The 13,638-nt window shown below is 37.1% G+C and overlaps 1 long non-coding RNA gene across 1 annotated transcript; it reads right to left on the reverse strand.

The window, feature by feature from the left end:
- Positions 1-689: 689 nt before the first annotated feature.
- Positions 690-8,170, reverse strand: LOC114148466 (uncharacterized). Its single transcript, XR_003596282.1, has 6 exons — positions 8,015-8,170; positions 7,854-7,936; positions 6,410-6,730; positions 5,934-6,191; positions 5,007-5,064; positions 690-837 (listed from the first exon to the last, which is right to left on the reverse strand). It is a non-coding gene; the product is annotated as an uncharacterized LOC114148466 (long non-coding RNA).
- Between the last annotated feature and the right edge of the window lie 5,468 nt (positions 8,171-13,638).

Genomic DNA, 13,638 nt, shown 5'->3' on the forward strand with positions numbered 1-13,638 from the left:
TTCTACTTAATACGAGAAAAAAATATATAACTTAAAAAATGTATGGGTCTATTTTTTGTTTCACTGTGACGTGCATGGCAACTTTTAGTCAACTTAGCATTGTTTGTGACAATAGCATAACTTCACAAATCTGTATTTCCTCTATGAGATAGCAACTAGTGACATGGATGCAAGGCAGACAAATGTGTATTCACACTACTATCCATACAGCTGAAAAAAAATTTCAAAATGTTTTTCTTCTCTATAAAGTTCTTTAAGTCACCTCTTAGAGGATGTCACCATCAAGTGTTTGTGACAAAAAAAACAGATCACATTGTGTATGATGCTGTGTGGTTTAAAAACTATTGTCTTTAATAAAAAATTACTTTATATTTAAATTTTAATAACGTTTGATTAAATAAATTCTCCACACAAAAACAACACGTTTGCAGATGTAAGAAAGGTAGTGAAAATATCAAAGTTCAAGAATGACAAACTTAGAGAACATAACACCAGACCTGTTACAGACAAATATCAGAAAAGAGCCACTAAATTATAACTCGGTTTATGATGTATTGAATTTGTGCTGATTATTCTAAAATCTTTTCCGTATAATATTTTATATTTTAAAATTTCACTTCAGAAATTGATTTGCACATCAACAAGCTTAGCGAGTAGAATGTTTCCTTTCAATCAACAGTGAGAAGTTCTCAGGTTTTTCATATTTTATTCTTCCATCCATCCATTATCTGAATATGATTATCCTTGCAGGGTCACCAGTTGGGCCAGGGCCGATCTCCAGCAATCAAAAGGCAAGCAACAACCTGGGCAAAATGGCCAATATATTCCTCTTCACAACTGAAATTGAAAGAAATATCAGTTAATGGAAGAATTACCACAGAGGCACACAATCCATATACGAGTAAATGGGAACAAAATAACACCAACATCACCAACATCACTAGCTGATTCATCCTGGCAACTTAACACGTCAACTTTTTTGTTGAGCTCAGGTGGACTGGCCATCTGTGAGGTCTGGAGTATCACAGACAGGTTGGTGCGCCAGGATGGCCGGCGGCCTCCAAACAATCACCAAGTTTTTTTGTATTTTTCTCACTCCAGCAACAATGTCATGCACAGCAGCTCTTTGCAAAGAATAAGAAGTAGCACTGGCACATGGAAGGGTCATATATGCATAAACATTTCACGTTACTTTGGCACATACACAACAACCAAACAATCCACATTGTCACATACTTTAGGAAGTATGTGACAAAGTAAACAGCAAATCAACATTACATAAAATAGTGTTGTTTGGGAACTTCTGTTAAGGTGCAAAAACATCTGTTAAGTTCCTTCTGCTAAGCTTCACAACCGGGCAGTGTAAAGCTGCATTCAGAACAAAATACGATTACGTCAGAGTCATCTGGTTTACATGCAAAGCCTATGTGGACCAGGGCGCATTGAGAAATGTTGTGGTTTAACTTGCGTGTCTGTTTGAAGTGTTTGAAGCCTTTGGAGAGTTTGATATTTATGTATGGAGGATTTTTTCTGCCATAATGCAAGAGCACACATTTTCAGTCTGAAAGCAGAATTTCATGGGTTTTGTTCTCAAAATTTGTAATGATTGTACTCAAAACTTCTCCTCGCGCTCAGACTGAGTCTCTGACTCTCTGCTCGCTTACGAAACATAGAACTGCCTTTTGGCACAGTCGCCTGGCAACCTCTCAGCCAATAGAATGAAAGTGTTGTACTGGTTACTGGGAGCAACCTGCGCCACCCACTGGATGAAGGGAGAAACAACGACGTCAGCTTTCTGCTTTGTAGTACACTAAACATCTGTCAGCTGTGTGCTACTGATCGCTAACAGCTACTGATCTTAGGCAGGATTTTGTTCACCCAACCAAACTGGTTGCGCAGCTCTATGTGAACTGCAGGAATAACTGGTAGTTGTGTTTTCAGAGGTGCACATTCCAGGTGTGGTGAGAATGATTTATCTTTGTGAACAAAGAATTATGTGCGGTGTTTACATTTCAACACGCTGCCCAGCATGTTGCTCTGTCTTCCCTGTAAAGTTCATGTACGTGTTCCTGGTTGGGTGGTGCGTTAAAGCTTGAACAACCAAAACAGTTTCTGTGGCACTTATTAAAAATTCAAGACACAAAATGGAAGAGCTGCTAAAGCCACATTAGCAGCATTAAATTAAATCTTCCGTTTGTTGCGCATCTCTGCACACAGTGCAGCAGATTTAATTCATCATGGTCCAAGGCTGTATGAGGCCTTGAGGAGAATTTGACTTACAGGCCCCTCTGGCTGCTAAAAACAGGAGCACCTCTAACAGCTTCTTTGTTAGATTTAGTGAAATCTGAGAAAGGGTGAGTTATTTAATTGGCCAACCTGAAAAAATCTGTTGTAATTGTAGTTTACTAATTTGTATTTGTGAACAAACAGATCTCAAACTCAAAGATTAAACTCAGAGCATCAGATTGTAGCTATGGTAACAAAACAATCTAACTATGAATATTGTTCTTTGAACTTTTATAAAGTAAACTTGCCAGCTCCTTAAAAATCTTACATATAAATGTTAAACAATTTCAAATCTTTTAATTTATGTATGCTGAAACCATTACACCGTGTTCCAAATTATTATGCAAATTGGATTTAAGTGTCATAAAGATTACATTTTTTGTTGTGCTATTAAATTTATAGATGGTATTGTGTGTCAGGGCTCTTTGAATCAATAATTAATTTCAGAGAGCTGGTTGATTAGTTTGTCTGCTGAGCTCAATTAAAGGAAATCTACTTAAGAAGGATGTTCCACATTATTAAACAGGCCACAGGTTTCAAGCAATATGGGAAAGAGAAAGGATCTCTCTGCTGACAAAAATCATCAGATAGTGTAGTGACCAATAACAAGGTATGAAAACATTAAATGTTTAACAAAAACTGAAGCGTTATCATCGTACTGTGAAGAGATTTGTGGCTGATTCAGAACAAAGATGGGTTTGTACAGATAAAGGCAGAATGAGGAAGGTTTCTGTTAGACAAATTCATCAGATTAAGAGAGCAGCTGTTAAAATGCAAAGCAGCAAACAGTTATTTGAAGCTGCTGGAGCCTCTGGAACCTCAAGGTGGAGGATCCTCCAGAGGCTTGCGGTGCATGAACCTACTATTGGGCCCCTAACCAGAGCTCACAAGCAGAAACGGTCGCAGTGGGCCCAGCCGAACATGAAGTTTAATTTTCAAACAGACTTGTTCACTGATGACTGCTGTGCAATCCTGGATGGTCCAGATGGAAGCAGTAGTGGATTGGTGGTAGATGGTCACCACATCCCATTTTAACACGGCTGTGACGTCAGCAAGGAGGTGGTGGAGTCATTTTATGGGCTGAAATCATGAGGAGAGATTCATTGGTCGGCCCCTTCAGAGCCCTGAAGGTGTGAAAATGACCTTAGCAAAGTAGATGAACTTTCTGACTGATCACTTTCTTTCATGGTTCAGAAAGAAGAGCCGAACCTTCAGTAGCAAAATCATCTTCATCATGACAATGCACCAACTCATGCTGCAAGGAATACCACTGTGTCATTGGCTGCTATGGGCATAAAAGGGCAGAAACTCATCACCACCACTGGTCACCATCCTCCTCTGAACTCTGACCTCAGCCCTATTGAGAACTTTTGGAGTTTCCTCAAGCAGAAGATCTGAGGATGGAATGCAGTTCATATCAAAACAGCAGCTCTGGGAAGATATTCTGACATCCTGCAAAGAAATTCAAGCAGAAACTTTCCACAAACTCACAAGTTCAATGGATGCAAGAATTTTGCTGTGATATCAAAGAAGGTTTTATGTTAACATGTTACTTGGTCTGTTAAGATGTTTTTGATTGAAATAGCTTTTGATTTTAGTACATGTGACCACTTAATGTTGCACATTCAAAGAATGACCATTTGCAGTTCTTTATAATCCATAAAATGTTTAGAAAATCTGCTGTGCATAATAATTAATAAATAAACAGCGCATTTTGAGATTTTTATTTTTGAAAAAATACTGTTCTCATGGGGATCTTTGTTCAGTTAAATTTGATTTATACTGTAAGAGTTCATGACTTGGAAAATTATACTGACCATCATTTGCATTGACAATTTAAGAAAATCTGAGAAAATATCACTTGCATAATAATTTGGAACATGGTATAAATCAAATTTAGAAGCATTGATAATCTCAATAAATAAATAAATGTTACATTTATGTATGTGTGGTCTGTGTTAAAATATTTGCATTTATGGGGCCCCTGAAGCCTTGGGGGCCTTATGGACCCACTGACTTAATTTGGACTAAACAGAAGTGCAACTAATTTATATCCATTTTAATTGTATTTTTTGATTAGTTGTTTTTAAGACTGGTTGTGGGTTTAAATAGCATTTCATTGGCGATGTTTCCCCATAACATATAATTATCCAGTAATATTTTTACATTTCCTGTGAACTTAACACCTTTTAATACAAAAACAAGGTGGACTGCCGGTGGGCCACCTCGGTGTCCCGACCTCCAGGTTTAGCAAGTTTTCTGGGGGAAATCCTGAAACATCTCCCCTTTAAACATATTACTGGGTAAATAATTAATAAAATGATAGTGAATGATGTCATAGAATAGGTGCTATAATATGCTGTTATAATCAGTCATGATTAAAGTACTGTAGGTTATGACGGTTGAGATTACACCCAAGGTAGAGGATGACAGTAACATCCGGTCAGCCTCACATTATTTTATCTTTCCCAAGTGAAACAGTCACAGCATGGAGGGTTTTTACCTAAACAACAACCCTAAAATGGCAAAGACAGAAAGTGGCTCATGTACTGTGAAGAAAAACCACTATGTTGAGCTGCCATAATATGGACTGGAATCATATACATTCATCAACATCACTAGTATTGCTGTAACTTGAGTATTGTTATAACTTGTACTGTAGTGAGTCATAACAAAAGTACTGTATAATCTGTGCCAGGTGTTGGTAACATTCTACGTACCGATTTCTGTGGGACAGTTTCGTCCAGGGCTAACCTGATTTTTTTCTCCCACCCGTCACTGTTGGAGAATAAGCAGACAATGAAGGATTAAAAGACTCTTCCAATAAATACTGAAAGCATCGAACATGAAGCACAAAGCACTGTGGCTAGCACTTTGTAGCCACAGTGCTTTTAAAAAGTGGAACAGAAGATTATATGATACATAATTGAAAAGACTAGAGACTTGGGTCGTACATTACTTGAGTGGTTCGAGTCTTACTTAAAGAACAATAATGTCTTTGTGTCAAAAATAAACTTTTCAGTTGAGCAAACATATGTGGCATGTGGAGTACCCCCAGGTTCAATCCTGGGCCCCTCTTATTTTATATCTACAACGTCCTGCCACTCAGGTTATAACAGTGAAGATTGAAGATTAGTTACCATATTTTTGCAGATGATACACAGTTCTACATTACATTGTCACCAGGTGACCATGAAACCATCCAAGCAATAGGCAGATTAATTTAATAAAGCAATGCTTGAGGGTGTCATAACGTTTTCCATCTGAACAAAAATAAAACTAACGTTATTATCTTTGGACCAAAAGAGGAAGAATCTGTAGTTTGCAGTCAGTACAAGTTATTACAGCTAGAAACCAGTGATCAGGCCTGAAATTTGGGTGTAGTGATAGAATTTTATTAAGATGTATTTGTGCACGCAATAAAAAACACCATGTGTAAAAACACCACTTAAAAAGACATAATAAGTGATCTTCAAAATCTTCTTTTTTATTCCTCCTCCGATTTGGTCCATGTTTTATTGGCTGCTGATGGTCCAAATACCCAGAGTGGTTTTGATTAAATATCACTCAAGTGGGAAGCTTTTACAAATAAAGCTGATAAATATGAATGATCAGGTTGTTTCATTTAAAATGATGGTTTTACTCACCACAGCTGGTTAGCTTCATCTCTTTGAAGGAATGACTGATGTGATTTCTGATTGAGCAGCCCAGATTACCTGTTGTCTTTGGATTCAGAAGAATTGTGCTGGCAAGAATGTTCCCATACATGTTCTGAAAGCCTTTCAGTGGTTGTCCATCCAGAGTCCATTTGTACCAAGTATTGTCCCCTGCCTCAGAAAAGCAGAACACCCTCTGCTTACCCAAGGACGCACACTTAGAGACTAGCCAGGCAGAAGACACAGGAGCTGAGAGAAACACCACAGAAGTATTATTTAAATATTAAATTAAAATATAGGCCTTTTTTTCCATTTGATGGGAAGTTGGAAATGAACAGAACAGACATGGGCTATATTTTACATTCTAGCATTGTATTTCATACAATGCTAGAATTTTATAACTTCTATTAATATATGAGAAGAAAAACAAGGGAAGCGGAAATGTAGGAAGATCAACAGTGGATTACCTTCAACGTACAGCTGAAGAGCTTTTGAGCAGTTGTATTCTCCATTTTCACTAATCAGATCAAGTTCATATAGACCAGAGTCCTCCGCTTTCAGGTTAGTGATCCTAACTGTCCCATTACTTGGAAAAAAGTGAAATCTGCTGTCTCTTATACGGGTTATAATCTTGTTGGCCATCCAGCGCAGTAACACTGAGCAGCTCTTTGTCCACTTGAAATAAGGTATTTTTGAGGCATCAGCCATTATCTGAATGTTCAATGTTCCTCCCAAAGATCCATAGCATTTAACTCCATCATGAATGGCAACACAGGAAGATTTCAAACCTTAGAAAAGAAGAAAAATGTATTTGTATGAAACAAGTTGTCGCACCCCACAACAGCAAGACTCAACATTGAAATTGAGCTATGATAAATGTTATTGCAACTGCGAATCCAATACTAATCACAATAACTCTCAAATATCACAATATACTGGAGATACACCAATCTGAACATTTAGGTAAATATCATAATCCCATATTGGCACAGGTATTATAGCTGATAATTACGTTATTTGTTAGACAGACTTAGGTTGTTCTGAGCTATTTCTGTAGTTATGCTCCCATAGACTTAAGGTAGAGGAGGAAAAACTAACCACTTTTCTAATTTTCTTCTTCTACTCCTCTCAAATTTGCATTATTTGCTGTTATTTCAACCATTAACTTTGTGTACTCTCAGTTATTTTTCTTTCCACAGGAGCTCCACCTGTTCTGTTTAGCTGTGATTCCTTCCTGGAGGAGGACCTCTGCTGAGAAAATGCAGATAATAGCAGAAGTTCTCCATCTTCTGCAAGTAACTTTTTACTGTCATGAACACTGAAATAATCCAACATCAGTTCATCTGTTTCTTCTTGTGTATTCTGCTGTCTTCTCAAAACCTCAGCTGCCCATGGTAGATGGCTGTTAATTATTCCTACTACGACTACTATTATTATTATTAGTAGTAGTAATTCTGTTCATTCTATAATCATTTCACGCCAAAAGAAAAAGCTTCAGATACCTAATTAAAAATGACAAATACATTTGACATTTATGCTAAGAATGTGTGTACTGACTTAATACGACAAGAAGAACTTTATCATCAGCTGGGATTAAGTCAGGTATTGATAACTGAAATATTATCCCCCACACAGTAATGAGGTGTGTGTCTGACAACATCATAGGCATGACCCAATCCAGACACAGCAAATGAAGACTTTGATTTTGGTTTAAGAAGAAAACTCTAAGAACATCCTTAAAATCCACAACATAAAAAAAATGAACCAATGCAGAAAATATTAAACAATGTGTCATTAAGAGATTTCAGGGGGGGTTTCTAAAAGTACAGCTAGCTAGAATGTATCAGAAAACCAGACAAAACAAAAACACAGTCAATAAGGTGTTATGTGAAAAAATCATGAAGAGCTCACCACAACAGACTCCTATCAGCATCAACTGTAGTCCAATCACAGCTTTCATGTCTCTATAAAGATGAGCTTTTGTTGTTGAATAGCTGTTAAAATAAACATATTCTACAGTTGATAGCTTGTCCTGTTACAGATTAGCTTCAGAAGAAAAATTGTACAAATACCTTTGGTTCAGGTAATTGTTAGCTTTTTCTGTCACTCAGCTCTTCTATTGGCAGCCCAAGGAAAGGAGCTGGAGTCAGTAGCAAACCAGAGACTAATTAATTCTTGACCACATGTAAAGTTGTACAGCACTGAGCCTTTTATGCAGTGTTGTAGAAAGAGACAAGAAATCAGAGTGCTTTACATATTTATCTTCTTTGGTAAGTACGCCCCGGACAATAGGCTGGACTTAGGAATGCACCGCAATCTATTTGGCTGTATGCTAATACTGTGGGCAGGCCAGTTTCTTCATGTCCAGTCATTACAATCTGATACAAAAGTGTGTGTTGTTTCAGGTATGTGACTAATTGCAGCAGACCTACTGATAGCAGAGGACCTTGAAGATATTACAGTGATATTATTGAAGCAAATAAGTGAAACAATCTTTCCAATGGTGATGCAAGCATGAAATTTGCTACATGGATTGTTTATGTGTCTTGTGATGGACCAGCAACCTATCGAGGGTGACCCCGCTGTCATGAACTGTGGTATTTGAGGTGGTGAGGATGAACGCGGTTGGACCCAGGTTGAAGTGCAAAATGATAGTTTAATATAGGTCTCTCAAGTTCACAAAATGCAGGCAGCACAGGTAAATGATCTAGCAGGGAACGTAGACACTGGATGAGAACAAGACTGCGATCACAAAAACAAGACACATACGACAATGACAAACCACGTCGAAGATCTGACAGGAAACACAAGAGAAACACAAGTGGGTTTAAATACACAGGGAAGGTACTAGAGCTTTGGAACCAACGTCACTACGTATGACATTTTCGTCCCACGTAGTCGCTCAGCACCATTTTTAAAGGCCACAGACCAAAACAAACTTTATTCCGGTGTTTTCATTGTGTTACCGACCACGTTTTCAAGTTGGATATTGGATATTTGGGCTCTGTGGAGTAATGGGCGTTTAGCTCAACGTTGATCCGATTTATGAACGCTAATTTTGGCCAGCTGTTCTCTACAGCTCCCTCCTCAAGCGCTCGGAGGTTCACATAATGACCATCAATTTCCAAACCAAACACTCCTGTCAATAAATGCCTTGCCTTGTGACCAACTGATACAAAAAAGTGGTAATTCATGCTATTACATGAGGCACACTATCCCCTATTAAAATTTTAAGTCATATTCAATATTTTAAATAATTTTAATGTTAACTAATATCTTTTCTTCAATAGCTTCCAAATCTTGTGCCCCATTAACTCAAAATCAGTGTGAAATTGTTCTACTAGACTACAGTATATAGATGAGGCACACTCATCTTTATTACATTTTAGTACTTTTTATATTTTTTAGCTATTTCTGTAGTCAAAATTTAGTATTTTTCATCAATAGCTTCTAGGTCATGTGATCTATTAACTCAAAATCCGTGTGAAATTATTCTACTAAACTGTATAGATGAGGCACATATTTTTATTATATTTTGACCCCTTTTTTTTATTAATTTTATATTTAGAAAAATGTTCATAAAATGTATTACCTCAGATGATCATCACATTTGTTACCTATAATGTTCAATTACATAAAATTCTAGGACAGGGTCAATTTCATTTCATGTTCACTTCTTACCTGAAATATGTTAAATACAACAAATATTTACTTAAAGTGAGATCTATTTCATAACATTTACTTGCCACCTTTATTGTTTACTCTGAAATGTTTAATTACACGTTAAATGTTTAAAGATGGGCTCTTTCATTTGGTTTGCTTATTACATTAAATGTTTACTGCAAAATGTCTGATTATATAATTGTTTATTTTAATCACATAAAATTTTTATTTAAAAATATAATCTTTCATTACATGTATGTTTATTACCTGAAATATATTAAATATCAAATTTTTACTTAAAATGTGATTCATTTCATCACCTGTTTACATGCAACTTGAAGTACTGGAATCAAAGGTTTCATAAACGTTTACCACATGAAATTATTAAATGAGAGAAAACAGCCACTTCCAACTGTCCACATATTTCAACACAAATGGTTCATGTTCCTCTTCAGAGTGTGCAGCCTTGCTGAGCTTCTCTCCTGGGGTTTCTTCCAAGTCTCTCCAACTTGCTTCCCTTCTATATAGAACACACATGAGTATTAATACTGTGAATTTGATAACACTAGAAAACTTAAATAGTTTACTTCACAATAATGGAATAGCCTCGATGTCCACTGACAAAACTCGGGACTATGCTACATAAAACAAGGTTGACCCACTTAAATGAACTCAACATAAACTGAACATGAGTACACCTGGACAAAATCATAGCAAAAAAATTGACACAACACCAACAAAGCGAATTTAGACACTCACCAGAATGGAAATGTCTGGAGCAAACTCGTAGGTTTCTTTGAATGTTGGAGAACGTAATATCAGGACGTTTCAACTGCTGATACCAATGCCATTCGTTTTCTTTACGCTAGCTCTGATAGCTTTGTGAAGGAAAAATTAGTAACAATGTTTAAATAAATTTGAATGTACACTTTATGATGTTTTTATTAAAGGTTTGCACTCAGTTGCAGCTCAACAGGATATATGCTCTTCTGACCCTCCTCAAATAAGTGGAGAACAGGGTGTTCAGCAGTTAGAAATGTGAGACATGGCTAAGGTGATAAGCCTAGGTTGTAGAAATTCAGTTTCTAGTATCTGTTTAGCCATCAGCAGAGAGGTTTTTTGGAGAAACGCCTAAAGTTGAGCTGTGAATGTGTATGCAACTCTGCTCCACTGAAACTTACAGATAAGTAACGTATAGATTTTTACCTGACACTTGAGCCAGGGGGTGTGACTAAGTAATGTGTGATGTATCCTATGTAAATGAGGGGACGTTCAGCCCCAAGTCAGAACTCATCCGATTCTCACTGAGATGTGAGCTTTGTATGTTTTCTCCATTTGCAAATGTTAATAAAAGCTGTGTTTGTTCTCTTTTAAAGCTGAAGTTTGGTCTCGAATTTTGTGCAACTTAACAGCTTAACCTCCTCAAGTTGTTTCCAGGCAGGAAAACAGTGAAACAAAAGTCAGTTTTCTATCTTTTTACCGTTTCAGTCGTGTGATCAGACATTACATTAAATAACGCTGCAAGTTCGTACCATTGCTAAATTATTTTAAGAAACTTGGATTCAAAAAATCTGAAAGAAATAATTTGCCGGTTATGTGTATGGCCCCAGATGGCGCTCATATCCCTTCATATCCTTCACTGCAGACTACATCTACAGTACAGCAGTGACATCACGTTCCAGAGCTCTATTGGGGAAATAAGGGACAGCTGGGGATAATCAAGGGGTAGACTGGACAACACGGAGACTCAATTAACTGAAAAAACACCCACAAAATCCAAATCCACACACCCGCCTTTCGCCCATTGACTGCAAGAGATAGACCCCACCGGGGGGCGGGAGGGGTGTCTATCACCAAGTTGGTGACCCCATTAGGGTCGCCAACTTGGATTTGGCATATGCCCACATTCTATTTGGGCATATGCTAATACTGTGGGCAGGCCAGCTTCTGCACATGTGCAGGATTCGACAGGGAACAAGAGATACAAGTGGGTTTAAATACACAGAGAAGGTAATCAGGGGAAACAAGGTTGTTGTTAGAATGTGATACAAAAGTGTGTGTTTTGTTTCAGGTATGTGACTAATTGCAGCAGACCTTGAAGATATTCCAGTCCTCTTAGTGAAGCAAATAAGTGAAACAATCTTTCCAATGATGATGTGATGACAAAGCTCAATATGGCGACAATTTTTCAAGATGGCTGACACATCTGACTGAGGCCTACTGTTATAGGTCAGATAACGTTTAAAAAATAAGAAAGAATGTCCAATCTGTTTTTTCTTTGTTGTACTAACATGGTAAGTGAAGGTAAATTTGTCCAATGCAGTTGGATATTAGACTAGCTTCCAAGATGGCCATGACTAAAGAAACATTTTGTGATATCTCGGCTATTAAAATACCTAGAAACATTTTTTTTCTTTTAATACTATATTTGGGGGGGTCAGAGAATTAGACAGTCAAATTATTCTATCAGGGTCATATATAATGAGACAAATTGAAAGAAAATCCTATTGTAGTTAACTGTTCACAGAAAATAAATCTACACACACAAAAATTTTGCTATAGCATACAAAATTTACAATATAGTATTTTGGCAACTGTCACTCTTAACAGTTCAGAACTTTCTCTAACAGAAAAAACTAGAATAACTGAATGGTACATTACAGTATTTTATCGCAAAAACATCTTACCCACAATTTTACTGTAGTAAATACAGCATTACTGGCTCTGGCTTACTTAAATTATCTCCAACAAATATCTGTTACAGTCCATTCCTCACACTCCAACAGCACTTTTCTTTTGAGTGTTGTTCATGTTTCAACAGAAAATGGGAAGCAGGCATTCAGTGTGCTGGCTCCTATACCATGGAGTTAACTCCAAGTCTTATCTCAAGATGTCGGATCTTATTTCATTGGCCTTTTTTTGGGTGGTTCGTGAAAAAATGCAACGTGATTCTATCAATCAATATCAATGCTTGTAAACTTTTTTGTAATTTGTTTTAACCCCTTAGAAAAAGGCAGAGTATTCAAACAAACTAGATTTGTCCCATGTAAGGGATACCGCCAGTTAAGGGGTTAAACTCGTACATAGGTTATTTAAAATGTTTATTGCAGTAGGTTGCTTTGACAAAGACTTTGTGTTGCTACAACACAGCTGTTGAAAACAATTTTTAAAAACCAAAGGGGAAGAAGTAGAGCACAATTTGTCAAGTAAATTAAATTCAGTTGTTTAATAGAACCTCAATCATATTTGTACGTATCTCAGCATAGTCAAATTTTTAAAAATCGATTTAGTTTTAAAAGAAAAGATAGTTGACGGTTTGTCCCCTAATTTTCGCGGGCTTCATTCTCTAGCAGGGTGCAATATGCGCGCGCATCAGTAATAGCTGAGGAGAGCGAGCAGAACTGTTAATAAAGTGGGTATATTATGCTTTTTGAAAAATAAAATAACGTTTACAGAGTTATTAGGCGATAAATTAGTTGTGTAAACCTGAATTATGTGCTCGGTTTATTAACATATGGCTTAATTACAAAAGTGGTCGGACGTGTTCGGACTTACCCGGTCCAACAGCAGCCGCTGGCTCGTTAAGCCGAGAGAGAACGACAGATCGCCGTACACTTAGCACGAACTCACGGGTATATCTGTCAGACAAGTATATGCTGTCATTACCATATAATTTTATTTAATCAGCAACATAAAATCATAATGTAGATCGTCATACAACGGCCGTATGACATCTTGAGTCAGCGGTTAACTAGTCAGACCATCATCAAGCAGCAGGGATGCGAGTTTTACACAGGAGTGTGTTGTAATTGACTGCAGCTTTAGCTAGTCCCTGCTTTAAATACACTTTGAAACCACGACAATGCATGTACATTTATCTAGTTATCATTGAATGAGGGGGAACCCCCCTATTATTGTAGCTTTTGCTCTCTTTGATTAATTATTAAAGTTTTAATACTATTTTTACTGTCTGAAGAACTCACATAGTTCATCTTCTTTAATTTTCTTGAAAAAATTAGTTTCGTCACGTGAT

Source organism: Xiphophorus couchianus, chromosome 7 (genome assembly GCF_001444195.1).
Source record: "Xiphophorus couchianus chromosome 7, X_couchianus-1.0, whole genome shotgun sequence".
In the NCBI taxonomy this organism is placed as follows: domain Eukaryota; kingdom Metazoa; phylum Chordata; class Actinopteri; order Cyprinodontiformes; family Poeciliidae; genus Xiphophorus; species Xiphophorus couchianus.